The sequence below is a fragment of the Solanum stenotomum genome, chromosome 9 (assembly GCF_019186545.1).
Source record: "Solanum stenotomum isolate F172 chromosome 9, ASM1918654v1, whole genome shotgun sequence".
Taxonomy (NCBI): domain Eukaryota; kingdom Viridiplantae; phylum Streptophyta; class Magnoliopsida; order Solanales; family Solanaceae; genus Solanum; species Solanum stenotomum.
This window is the reverse complement of record NC_064290.1, coordinates 36,325,538-36,340,015: the sequence shown is the minus strand read 5'-3', so window position 1 is coordinate 36,340,015 and position 14,478 is coordinate 36,325,538.

Sequence of the window (14,478 nt, the reverse complement as noted above, 5' to 3'; positions counted from 1 at the left end):
AGACTAGTCTTAATTAGCCATCTATTACAAAACTTGAATCAAAATAGGGTCACAACCTTTACAATATAATCCAAAATGGAAACACAAGAAAAGGAACTACAATGATAATATCCATCCTCGAATCATGAGGACTCACCACAAGCAAGGAGAAAGGAACAAATCCAAGCTTTAGCCACAATGGGGACCAACTTGAGAACCAGATCCTACATTTGGGAAAAATGTAGGAAAATATGGTTAGTACAAAAATGCACTAAGTATCATAGCCATGCATAAAAGCCTTGAAAACATGCTAAAATGGACATTTTAGTTGAATGCATGCAATTTACTAAGTTAAATCATCATTTTGAAGATAGTGGAACAACACAAGTCATAAGCATAATTAACTCATAGATCATCATATCATAGGAGAAACATATCATGAGTACCCTCAAATCATACTTGTGCAATGCATGAATAAGATCCCATAATCTCACCCATAATAAGTAAAGCTTCTTGAGTAGCCATAGTTCATAATTCATGTTCTTGTTCATAGTTCATATGTTATAGTGGGAATAAGCCTTAATCGATATAGACCATGTGAACTTAACATGGAATCCGATGTTACCCACACCGAAAATGGTTGTCCTACTTGTCTAAGGTAAGACCATGGTTTATTAGCTTTTAGGTGGATCCACTAGCTAAATATCCTATGGGGGCACGTAGTTATGGGATAAGGAGATTGTTACTAGAAACCCAGACTCAACTTTGGTAGAAGGCCTCCATCTCATGAGATACATACTTTGGGAACCCGTACTCAACTAGTGTAGAAGGTCCCATTGGAGGCCGAACTCAACTTGTGTAAACGCTTCCATATGATAATCAATACCCAATCGGTGGCATTACTTCCCACAGATTCATATTTAGTCTTCACTTAAGTTCATATTTATGGAAGAATGCCTTGACACTCAATTCAACATAATTCATAAGATAGCTCATAGATTCAATAGGTGAGAATATCCTTTCTATCTTAGAATCATCATATTGTGAGAAAGCCTTTCACATTATGTCATATTAATGCATAAGTGTGTATATGAGAATAACCTTTCAACAACACAACAATTAGATCATAATCATGTTCACCTTACTCTCAAAGTGTTCATAAAGCATATACATAAATCCCACAATCATGCATAATTCACATACTTTTCCCTTCAAGGACCATAGATCATATTCCACCAACATATCTAGAATTACTACATTAGACATGGATGATAAGATAATTCAAATAGCTCAATTACTATAAGCATAATCTCATAACATTCTTCTATAATCAACAAACCCACATCACAAGATCATAATTGGAGAAATCACGGATTTCATGAGTTCTTGGGGGTTTCAATATAAAACCATCACAAATCATCAATTCAATCATATTATAAATTAATTCAATTATTAAAATCATTTTTGGAAAGAACCCATGACTTGGAGTCAAAACCCTAGCTTTTAGGGATTTCTAACATTGAAATTTAAAGTTTGAGGGGCTCCACGGACGAAAGCTATCCATGGATGAAGGACTACCATACCTTAGATATGAATCTCAATGAAATTAGTGTGAAAGCTTCTTGAACCTTAGCCCCACCTTCTTCCTTCTTCTTGTAACACCCCGACTTATCAAAAACGTCTAAATTAACTCGTACTTCGTGGAAAGACAAAGAGGGTGATTAATACATTAAGAATGATGTGGTATGTCATATTTTAAGTGTTCAAGGTCTGTATCTCAATTTTTGAAGTAAGGTAAGTCGCAAAATATATAAAGATTTATGGGTCCCAAGACCCATTAAATAAAATTTCTACGAGTCTAGTTTCCAATGCATCAAACGGTTTGTTCATATGACTTCAGAATAGAGAGATATTCACGTTTTTGCGAGACTGCGCAAGCAAACACGTGAGGTGGGTCCCCTAAGTCGGTAGAAGCTTATAAGATAGCATCTTCTTCATTTTTCTTCATTCAAACTCGTAAGAAACCCATGATTACTTTTGGTATATTATGATACTTACTCATTTAGTCTATAGCCTTTCAAGCTCTATACATTATTTTGTACTGACACCCCAATGCTTGGGGCCGCTGCATTCATGTATGCAGGACCCGACATATGACCTAGTAGACCTCTGCAGCAGCAGGATTGACTTCTATCTGGTTGACTAGCCCCTTTCCTCTGGAGCTGCCAAAGTTGGGAGGTTTGTTAGCTTTTGTTGTATATATTTTTATGGGTAGGCTGGGGCCCTGTCCCGCCAATCATTACTACTCTTAGAGGCTTGTAGACTAGTGTGTGGGGGTGTACAACTACGTTATGGCCATGCTGGCCTAGTTTGTTGGTTTGCTGCTACTTGTTAGCTGTTTGATGTATTGCATTGATATATACATGCTTTCAGTTTCACTATAGAGATCATAGTGGCCTTGACGGCCCAAGTGGGACTTCTATGTTAGTTGGCTAATTCTTTATACAAACTCTTGGGAGTAGTTGTTTCCTTTATAGATCTGTTGACAAAGGCCCTGCCGGTCGAGGGCTTAATTTTATGCCGAGATGTATTTGGTTGTTTTCTTGATTGTGTGTGGCTGCCATGTGCTAGTAGCAAATGATTCAACAGGGTCAGGTTGGGCTTGAGTTCTAGCATTAGGAGCCAGTTGCGCCCCTTGAGTTTGGGGTGTGACAAACTTGGTATGAGAGCAATGTCGTATCCTAGGGAGTCTGCAGGCCGTGTCTAGTAGAGTCTTGATTATAAATATGGTGTGCACCACATTCGATAAGCAAGAAGCTACCTGGCATGTTAGAAGTACTATCCTTCTTTTTCTCATCTCGTGCTATAGAGCGATGCCTTAAGGATTGAGGTTTCTAGCTTATAATTGATATTTTTATGCAGATAGAGATGACTGACACCAGATAGACCACAACTAGCCTGGGGCTAAATACAGCTGCATAAGAGGGCACTGGCAAGGTACCACAGGTGGAGGTAGCCCATTGTGAGACCTAGGGGGATACATCTTCTCAGCCCTCTATTGCTTCTCCACCGCTTCAGGAGCTTCCGAGGGCTAAAGGACCCCGACTCCACCAGCAGTACCACATCTAGTTCATGTTATTCCATCTGACCAGGATTTCAAGAGTGCAATATGTATATTAGCACAGTTAGTAGCTGTACAGCGCCAACCAATTGCGCTAGATATTGCCGGACCTTCTGAAGGGCCCGGAAGTTCGAGAGTTCGTGAATTTCTTCCCTTGAATCCTCCACAGTTTACAGGGAAAGATCGCAGAGAGGACCCTCATCACTTTGTTGATCAGCTTCATAGGATCTTCATAGTCATGCATGCCTCAACGACTGAGTCAGTTAAGTTAGCATCATTTCGATTGCGTGATGTTGCAGTATTTTGGTATGAAAGCTGGGAGAGATCTAGGGGAAAAGATGCATCTCTACCCACTTGGGATAACTTTGCAGAAGCTTTCATAGATCACTATTTGCCTCGAGAGATTAGGGATGGTCGGGTGGACCAGTTTTTGAACCTCCGATAGGGCAACATGAGTGTCCGAGAGTACGGGCTAAGATTTGATTCATTGGATAGATATGCACAAGCATTTGTTGATACGATGCATGACAGGGTGCATAGATTTGTGGGAAGGCTTGACTCAGACTATAGCGACGCTTGTTCTACCGCTGCACTAAATGATAATATGGATATCTCGCGAATTCAGGCCTTTGTACAAGGCATAGAGGATCGCCAACATCTACAATATATGACTGAGAGGGTCGATAAAAAGAGATAGAAGAGGAATAGGGTCGCTCACATGGTGATTTTAGGGTGGTCCCAGACCTCGATATTCTAGTAGGCTACCTAGACCTCCACCACAGTAGTTCCAGGATAGTAGATTTGATCGTCAGGGACAGTCAGGCCCAGGTGAGGGTCCATGAGCATCAGACTCTCAGCAGCAGAGAGGCTCAGGCCAGGCTAGGACAACACCACCGCATTGCGCTACTTACGATAGGATGCATTTTGGGAGGTGCAGGTAGGGTTCCATAAGTTGTTATTCTTGTGGACAACAGGGGCATGGGTGGAGGAACTGGCCGACCATAGGTCAAGGTGGTATAGGTCAGTCGACTGGGTCAGTAGTAGGTTCCTCCTCATCAACATAGTCTACAGGGCGTGGACACCAGACTTCAATAGGTAGAGGCAGAGGCAGAGAGGAAGCATCTAGTTATGGTAGTGGCCAAAGGTGTACATATTTACTAGCCGGCTGACAAGTGTCAGAGTCATCACCAGATGTTGTGACAAGTGCATTAATTGTTTGATCTCATTGTGTTTATGCTTTGATATATCCTGGATCTACTCTATCTTATGTTACCCCAGTTATTGCGGGGAAGTTATGTATAGTAGTAGAGTCATTAGATCGACCCTTTACTGTATCTACACCAGTTTGTGAGTCTATTATTGTGAGGAGAGTCTATCGAGGTTGCACGGTAGAAATTATCGATCGTCAGACCTCTGTAAACCTAGTAGAGTTAGAGATGGTTGATTTTGATGTCATTATGGGTATGTACTGGTTAGCGTCTTGTTATGCTAATGTTGAGTGTCGGACAAAGATTGTTAGATTCCACTTTCCAGGAGAGGTAGTTCTGGAATGGAAAGGCGATACAACAACGCCGAAATGTAGGTTTATTTCCTATCTTAAGGCAAGGAGGATGATCACTAAGAGTTGTAATTATCATCTTGTTCACGTTCATGATTAGATGCAGAACCACCGACTCTTCAGCCTATTTCGATAGTTAATGAGTTTCTAGATATATTTCCAGACGAGCTCCCTGGTATCCCTCCTAAACGAGAAATTGATTTTGCTATCGATATGTTACCAGGTACACAACCCATATCTATCCCTCCTTATAGAATGGCTCCTACTGAGCTAAAGGTGTTGAAGGATAAACTGAAAGACTTGCTCGATAAAGGCTTTATCAGACCTAGTGCTTCACCATGGGTGCGCCATGTGAGGAAGAAAGATGGCTCACTAAGAATGTGTATCGATTATCGACAGTTGAATAAAGAATAAGTATCCCCTTCCGAGGATCGATGACTTGTTTGATCAGTTACAAGGTTCTGTGTGCTTCTCAAAGATTGATTTAAGATCAGGGTACCACCAGATACGCGTTTGGGAGAAAGACGTTCCAAAAATAGCTTTTAGAACCAGATATGGACACTTTGAGTTCTTGGTAATTCTTTTCTATTACCTAATTCCCTAGCAGTGTTCATGGACCTGATGAATAGTATATTCAAGCCATATCTAGACTTGTTTGTGATTGTGTTTATTGATGATATTTTGGTGTATTCACGTTCAAAAGCTGAGCATGCAAATAATCTCCGAGCAGTCCTTCAGGTTCTTCGAGATCGAGAACCTTACGCAAAGGTTTCTAAGTGTGAGTTTTGGTTGAAATCTGTAGCTTTCTTAGGCCATATTGTATCAGATGCAGGCATTGTGGTTGATACACAAAAGATTGAGGCCGTAAATACTTGGCCCAGACCTATGATTCCGACTAAGGTTCGTAGTTTCTTAGGGTTAGCTGGGTACTATAGAAGTTTGTAGAGGGGGTTTCTTCATTTTCAAAACCATTAACGAAGCTGATTCAAAAAGCAGCTAAGTTCCAGTGGACTGAGGCTTGCGAACATAGTTTCTAGGAGCTAAATGACAGGTTGACATCAGCACCAGTTGTAGAAATGCCAGAGGGTTCAGAAGGCTATGCGGTGTACTGTGATGCTTCTGGTGTTGGGTTGGGATGTGTTCTAATGCAACATGGTAAGGTTATCACATATGCTTCAAAGCAGTTGAAGAAGCATGAGAAGAACTATCCGACCCACGATTTAGAGTTGGCTAGAGTTGTGCATGTATTAAAGATCTAGAGACACTATTTGTATGGCGTTCATGTTGATAATCTGTGAAAATCATTAAAGCCTTCAATATATCTTTAGACAAAAGGAGTTTAATCTGTCACAGTGTCGATGGCTGGAGTTACTCAAAGACTACGACGTTGATATTTTACATCGTCTAGGAAAGGCAAATGTGGTAGCCGATGCCCTCAGTCAAAGATCTATGAGTAGTTTATCCTATTTAAGTGTTGAGAAGTTTGAGCTAGCATGAGAGCTTCATCAGTTAGCTAGCTTGGGAGTCAGATTGTTAGAGGCAGACGATAGTGGGGTCATAATTAAAGACACAACTATATCATCTCTAGTTGTGGAGGTAAAAGCACGGCAACATGAGGATTCTAGCTTAGAGCAGCTCAGAGCCAAGGCTCAGGATCAACAGTCTGTAGCATTTGATATAGCAGGAGATGGAGCCCTTAGATATAGTGGTCGATTGTGTGTTCCGGATGTTGCAGGGCATCGACATCATATTATGGAAGATGCTTATCATTCCCGTTATTCTATGCACCCTAGTTCTATGAAGATGTACCATGATATTAAAGAGATCTATTGGTGGCACGGGATGAAGAAGGACGTTGCTGAGTTTGTGGCACATTGTCCTAACTGCCAACAACTGAAGGTTGAGCACTAAAAGCCCGCTGGGCTAGTCCAGGAGATAGTCATTCCTTTGTGGAAGTGGGAAGCAATTAATATGAATTTTGTTATAGGGTTACCTCGATCGCGTTGTAAGTTTGACTCTATTTGGGTAATTGCTGACAGACTAACAAAATCAGCCCATTTCTACCGGTCAAGACTACTTTCAAAACTGAAGATTATGCAGGGCTTTACATCCAAGAGATTGTTAGGTTGCATGGCATCCCAATATCTATTATCTTAGATCGAGGAGCACAATTTACCACTAACTTCTGGAAGTCTTTCCAGAAAGGATTAGGGATGCAAGTTAATCTCAGTACCGCCTTGCATCCTCAGACAGATGGCCAAGCTGAACACAATATTTTAATACTTGAGGACATGCTACGAGCATGCATGTTGGACTTTAATGGAAGTTGGTATGACCACTTACCTCTTATTGAGTTTGCATAGAATAATAGTTATCATTCTAGCATTGAGATGGCACCTTATGAGGCTTTGTATGGGCGAAAATGTAGATCCCTCATTAGATGGTTCGAGGTAGGTGAGTCAGGATTGATTGGACCTGACCTAGTAAATCAAACAATGGAGCAGATTAATCTCATTTGGGAGAGGTTGCTAATAGCTCAAAGTCGATAGAAGTCATACTCAGATGTGCGACGAAAGGACTTAGAGTTTTGTGTCGATGACTGGGTATTCTTAAAAGTCTCGCCTATGAAAGGTGTTATGAGATTTGGCAAGAAAGGCAAGCTTAGACCAAGATTCATTGGGCCATACCATATCCTTCAGACGCTAGGACAAGTGGCTTATGAGTTAAAATTGCCTTCGGGGCTAGAATCTGTTCATCCAGTGTTCCATGTATCGATGCTACAGAAGTGCGTAGGAGACCCTTATTGGGGTGTCCCAGTTGAGGAAGTTCAGAGCACAAAGGATTTGTCCTACGAGGTAACTCTAGTTGCTATATTAGATCGACAGGTCCATAAATTAAGGACCAAGGAGGTGTCTTCGGTTAAAGTATTGTGGAGAAACAAGAATAGAGAAGAGGTGACCTGGGAAACTGAGGATGGCATGAGGTCCAAATATCCTCACTTGTTTCATACCCCAGGGTGATAGCATATCAGTTTATATTAGTGAAGTAAGGTAAGAAAACTACCTAATTTTTTATATTATTGCTTATTATTATGGTTATTGTCGTTGTATTTTTGTTCGCACTGTTATTGCGGAGCTGAAGTGCTTAGCTATTTATGACATCCTGTGAGATGCCTAGGTTAGAATTTCTGCATTTCAGGTTCTAGATAGTCACATTCACAAAGGATACTTTGCCTATACTTTAGCAACTCCTAGGGATATAATCGTGTGACTTAGACTTTTCATTCTAGAACGAACGTTTCTAAGGGGGGAAGGATGTAACACCCCGACTTATCAAAACATCTAATTAACTCGTACCTTTGTGGAAAGAAAAAGAGGGTTATTAATACATTAAGAATGATGTGGTATGTCTTATTTTAAGTGTTCAAGGGTTGTATCTCAAGTTTTGAAGTAAGGTAAGTTGAAAAATAAAAGTTGGCGAAAGTTATCGTAAGTTCCTTTTTAAAGATTTCTCTGAAATTTGGGTCAAATGTCTTGGAAATTTTCTCCCAATATATAAATATTTATGGGGCCCACAACCCATTAAATTAAAGTTCTATGAGTCTAGTTTCCAATGCATCAAACAGTTTGGTCATACGACTTCAGAATAGAGAGATATTCGGGTTTTCGCGAGACCGCGCAAGCAAGCACGTGAGGTGGATCCCCTAAGTCGGTGGAAGCTTATAAGATAGCATCATCTTCATTTTTCTTCAGTCAAACTCGTAACAAACCCACGAAAATCAGTGAAATTCTCCTCAAATCATCCTTGTGTGTTCATAATCTCTTCTTCGCTCCTTATCAAAATTGCCCTACTTCGTGAGCTTGTCGTTTTGGTATAGTTTTCATGGTTGAATTGATCAGTGTAGCTCCGTGGAGGCTGTGGCAGTAGAGTTTTTTCAGTGGTTTGATTTTATTTAAGTGTTCTGGGCGTGTAAAGAAAGGGAGGAACCATCTTTTATTAGTTTATGGATACCTTAGGTTTTGGATAGTAATTTACGATATTAATCTGTATCGATTGTCATAGTAATTCTTGTCCTTAATTACTGATTGATTTTACCTTTTTTTTAGTGTTGTAGTGGTGCGGACAGAGGTATTTTTAGCATAAATTATAAAGGAAAAGGTATGTTAAGACTATTTCGTTCGTTTGGCATATTTCCTTAGAGCTTGGGAGTGATATAGTAGGGTAGTTAATGTTGGTGATCTTGTAGATCTAATTGTGAATGGTTGGTTAATTGAGTGGTTATAAACCCTCATTATTGGGACTCATAATCTATTAAGAATGTCCTTGAGTTAGGAACGACTTGGAAACTATATATATATATATATATATATATATTGTTTATATCTAAATTGTTCACCTTTAGCTTATTCATTTGTTTGTTGTCGCCCTTGGGGCTATTGTGGTTAGGTGTTGAGCTATGAACTACCTATGGGGGATATGATGTTGTCTAATAATACTATGTTATTGCCTAAGAGGGCTATGTGTTGCCCACGAGGGTATATTGATGTCAAATAGTGTTATGTGTTACCTACGGGGCATTTTTGACGCCACAGAGGGCTATGTGTTGCCTACAGGGCTAAGTGATGCAAAAGAGGGCTACGTGCAGCCCACAGAGCTATGATATTTTCTAAGAGGGCTATGTGCTGCCTATGGGGCTATATCTTTGCCAAAAAGTGCTATGTGACTTCTTACAAAGACAAGGGGTAACCGATAGGGTTATGTAGATTGATTTGTCACCTTCTGGGCTTATGAGGGCCTAGGTAGGTGGTATGTTGTTTGTACCTATCGAGCTTATGGTGGCTTGGTTAGGTTGTTGGTTGATCATTATTGTATATTTTAGATTCAGTAGTGGGTTAGCATGCTTATCTAAATTTGATTTCCTTACCTGATTGCTTTTGGTATATTATGATACTTACTCTTTTAGTCTATAGCCTTTCATACGTTGTACATTATTTTGTACTGACGCCCCATTGCCTGGGCCGTTGCATTCATGTATGCAAGACCCGACAGATGACCCAGTAGACCTACTCAGCAACAAGATTAACTTCTATCTTGTTGGCTAGCCCCTTTCCTCCAGAGTTTCTAGAGTTGGGAGGTTTGTTAGCTTTTGTTGTATATATTTTTATGGGCAGGCTGGGGCTCTGTCCCGCTAATCATTACTTAGTGTATGGGGTGTACAACTACGTTATGGCTATGCTGGCTTAGTTTGTTGGTTTGCTGCTGCTTGTCAGCTGTTTGATGTATTGTATTGATATATACCTGCTTTCAGTTTCGCTATAGAGATCATGGTGGCCTCGACGGCCCAATCAGGACTTCTGTGCTAGTTGGTTATCTCTCTAGGTGTGTGCACTCACAAGGTTAATTTAACTGAAGGGTGCATATAAACTATTGAGCATCAAAGGAGTTTAAATCATCAACTATAAAGAAGTTGTGAAACTGTAGATCATAAAATTGTTGGATGCAAGAGTTATTTTTCCAATTGCAGATAGCCAATGGGTGAGTCTGGTTCAATGTGTTCCTAAAAAGAAAGGTATTAGAGTAGTCCCAAATAAAAAGGCTGAGCATGTTTCTACTAGGCCAGTGATTGGGACACAAGTATGTATAGATTACCGGAAATTATATTCATGGACCGAGAAGGACCACTTCCCTATGCCCTTTATTGATCAAATACTTGATAGGCTTGCTGGTAAGCGATGGTATCACTTCCTTGATGGTTAATCCGGGTACAACCAAGTCTCCATAGAACTGGAGGATTAAACAAAAACAATTTTTACTTGCCCATATAGGACTTTCACCTTCAAACGAATGCCCTTTCGGTTGTGCAACTCACCGGTCACTTTCCAACGGTGCATGTTATCGATATTAGCAGATATGATAGAGGACTTTATGGATGTCTTCATGGATGATTTTTCGATTATTGGGGATTCATTTGAAGAGTGCTTGAAGCATTTAGAGATGGTACTTCAAAGATGAGTGGTTACCAAGTTGGTACTTAATTGGGAGAAATGCCATTTTATGGTTAAGGAAGGAATCGTGCTTGGGAAAAAAATTTCCGGAGATGGTATTGAAGTAGACCAGTCCAAAATTCAAGTGATTGGCAAGTTACCCCCAATTTCAGTGAAGGCAATGAGAAGTTTCCTTGGCCATGCCGGATTCTATCGGCGATTTATTAAGGATTTTCCAAAAATATCCATTCCATGGTGTAGGCTTCTTGAAAAAGAGTGCACTTTTGAATTTGATGCTTCTTTTTAGAGGATTTTGTGAGATTAAAAGCAAATCTTGTTTCAGCCCCTATAATAATAAACCCCAATTGGATTCTTCCTTTCGAAATGATTTGTGATTCTAGCAAATTGATCCTTTGAGTTGTGCTTAGGCACTGGAAAAAACAAATTCTTTCATCCCATCTATTATGCTAGCAATACCTCGAATTATGCTTAAAAGAACTACACTGTCACAGAGCAAGAGTTTTTAGCCATGGTGTATAAGTTCGAAAAGTTTAGAGCATATTTGTTGGGTACCAAAGTTGTTGTGCACATAGATTATGATGCTTTAAGATACTTGATGGTAAAGAAAGAAGCCAAACCTAGACTCATCTGGTGGGTGCTTCTACTCCAAGATTTTGATTTTGAGGTAAGGGATAGAAAGGGGTGTGAAAACCAAGTAGCCGATCACCTATTGAAGGCTTTAAGACGATGTTGTAGCAACTGGGGGAAGAGACATCAATGATGCTTTCCTTGATGAATCGATAATGTTGATTACTCAAACTTCAATCCCTTGGTATGCCGATTACGCCAATTTCATTGTATGTGGGTTGTTACTTGAAGGTTTGAATAATCATCAAATGAGGAAATTCTTATTTGATGTGAAGAGGTATATATGGGATGAACCTTTCCTTTTTAGGGAATGTGTTGATAACATTATCCGGTGTTGTGTGCCTGAAGTGGAGGTGCAAGAAATACTTGAAGCTTTTCATGCTTCTCCGGTGGGCGGTCATCTTGGAGATATATGTACAACTTTTAAAGTTTTACAATACGGTTACTTTGGGCTCACAATGTTCAAGGACTTCTGCAATAGCCAATATGAAGCACTTTTTGCTAAGTATGGGGTAAAATACGAAGTTGCAACACTTTCCCATCCACAATCTATTGTGCAAGTTGAGGTGTCTAACCGGAAGATAAAGAACATCTTGCCAAAATAGTGAATGTCCACCGTACTGATTGGTCTAGCAAGCTTGATGAAGCCCTACGAGCCTATTGAGCAACCTTCAAATCCCCTATTGGAATGTCTCCGTACGAATTGCTAATTGGGAAAGCATGTCATCTTCAAGTTGAATTAGAGCACAAATCCTTATGGGTACTAAAGAGGGTGAATTCAAATTGTGAAGTGGCAGCCAAAAATCGTTTGAGTCCACTACTTGAATTGGATGAGTTTTAGTTACAAACATATGAAAGCTCCGCACTCTATAAAGAGAAAGTTAAATGATGGCATGATACAAAGATCTTGCCTTTGGAGTTTAGAGTGGGTGAATGTCACGACCTAGGGGTACACCCTAGATGTAACATGGCGTACAAGACCCCAGAGGCCTCATACAAGCCACTTAGCTATCATAACATAAGATATTAGAAATGAGTGGAAATTTAAACATTTTCAACATAATCAAAGTCTTATAAAAGGAAGCGGAAGTCTAATACACTTTGTCTCAAACCATCTAACACATGAATATCTTGGACACAACCCATACAACAATGTTCAAAAATTTAAAACAAAAGAACATAAGTGAAATGGTGGTCAAATCCTTGAATGCTATGAGGACTTGCCAATCTTCAATCATTTCTTATTCTAATATCCTAGCCACGGCGATGAGAGTCGATATCACCGGATCCTACATTTGGATAAGAAATGTAGGCAAGAGTACGCGTTAGTACAAACATGTACTAAATATGATAGCTTGCATAAAAATCAACATAAGTAAGAGATAATAATATAAGGAATAAGCATAATCAATGCACTTAAATCATCATAACACAAGAGAAACACTTCTTAAAGTAACCTTAACTTTATCCTTAATCAAGACTTGGGTCATCCACCTCTACTCTTACATCTCATGGAAGGAAACACAAGAAACAATCCAAGCTAATCATTCATCATAACAATTAAATCTCATTTTTAAACATACTTATGATACTTCCTTGAAGTAACCTTGTTTCATCATAACTATGCTACTTTGATTGATGAATAGTCAATCCTTAGCTATTTATACTATTCATGGAAGGCATATCATCTTACCAATCCAAGCTAAATCATTAGCCATGGAAGAGTACTACTTTCCTAATGTAAGCTACCATGAAGAAGCACCTCATCTATGCTAATTAAAGCTACCATGAACGGTTACTATTTACCAATTCAATGCTACCAAGGAAAAGCACCTCATTATGCTAGTCCAAGCTATCATGGAAATAACCTTATCATGCAAGTCCAAGCTATCCAAAGAAGGGTACTATTGCTCAATCCAAGCTACCATGAAATGGTATGGCCTTACCAAGTCAATCTACCATGCAAAGCATCTTATCATGCTAGTTCAAACTATCCATTGGATGGGTACTATTGCTCAATCCAAGCTACTATGAGTTCTAGTAACCCAAGCTACAATTAACCAAGTCAAGCTATCATGGAAGAAGCATCTCATTAGGCTAATCCAAGCTAAGTCTTAGCTATCATAGTTCATAAATTCTTTGATTCATTTTAGGTAAGCAAGCCTTTCAATCTAGAATCTATTTATGTGAGAAAACCTTTCACATTCATAAGGTAGATCATGTGGGTAAATCCCTTCCACAACAATTCTATCTAATATTCAACCATTATCATATAAGCTTTACTCTCAAAGCCCTAATAGTCATAATTCATCATAAATGCTTCACTCTCAATGCAATACCTCTCATAATCATCATAAATGCCTAAATCTCAAGACAATTCTAATCATAATTCCTCATATATGCTTCACTCTCAAGCAATTCTAATCATATAGGCTTCAATCCTAATGTATCTCTTCAATCCAAGATTGAATTAATCTAAACCCACCAATTCTCTTTTCATGGCATCAAACCCATTTACATCAATTTCAACCTAGAAACACGGGTTAAGCATGGGTACATGTAAAATCATCGTAAAATAAGTAATCCTATCAATTCAATCATATACAATCATAACACAATCAATTGGATCAACATTCATCAAGACCCACAACATTAGAAGAAAACCCTAACTCAAATTGAAGAATTTCTACTTTTTAATTGGGGAATCTTGGGGACTCCATGGATGGAAGGAGTCCATGGATGAAAATCCATCATACCTTGATTAAAAATCCGACAAACGCTTGAGAATTGGAGACTTGACCTCGATCCTAGCTTGAACTCTTTATTCTTCTTCAATTTCTAGAGAGATAAATATTTGAGAGGAAAAAGTCTAGTACTTATATTGGGCTTTGGAAATAATGACTTGAATGGGTGAGTTTTTGGGTTAAAATCACTTATATAGGGGTCCTAGGCTTGGGTAAACAACGTAGTATCAATTTAAAATAATCTGAAAAGGCTTTAAGACCCTAACTTAAAAACTGAAGACTCTCACGTTGGAACTCGCCAAAGGCCACTCGGCGACTCGCCAAATGAGCCTTTAGCTCGCTGAAATTTATAGTAAGTCGACTTGGGGGCTAAGTCAACTTTAGGCGATGGGGAGTCGACTTCGGCGACACGCCGAACGGAATGAAAAACCCGACTTGGCTCGT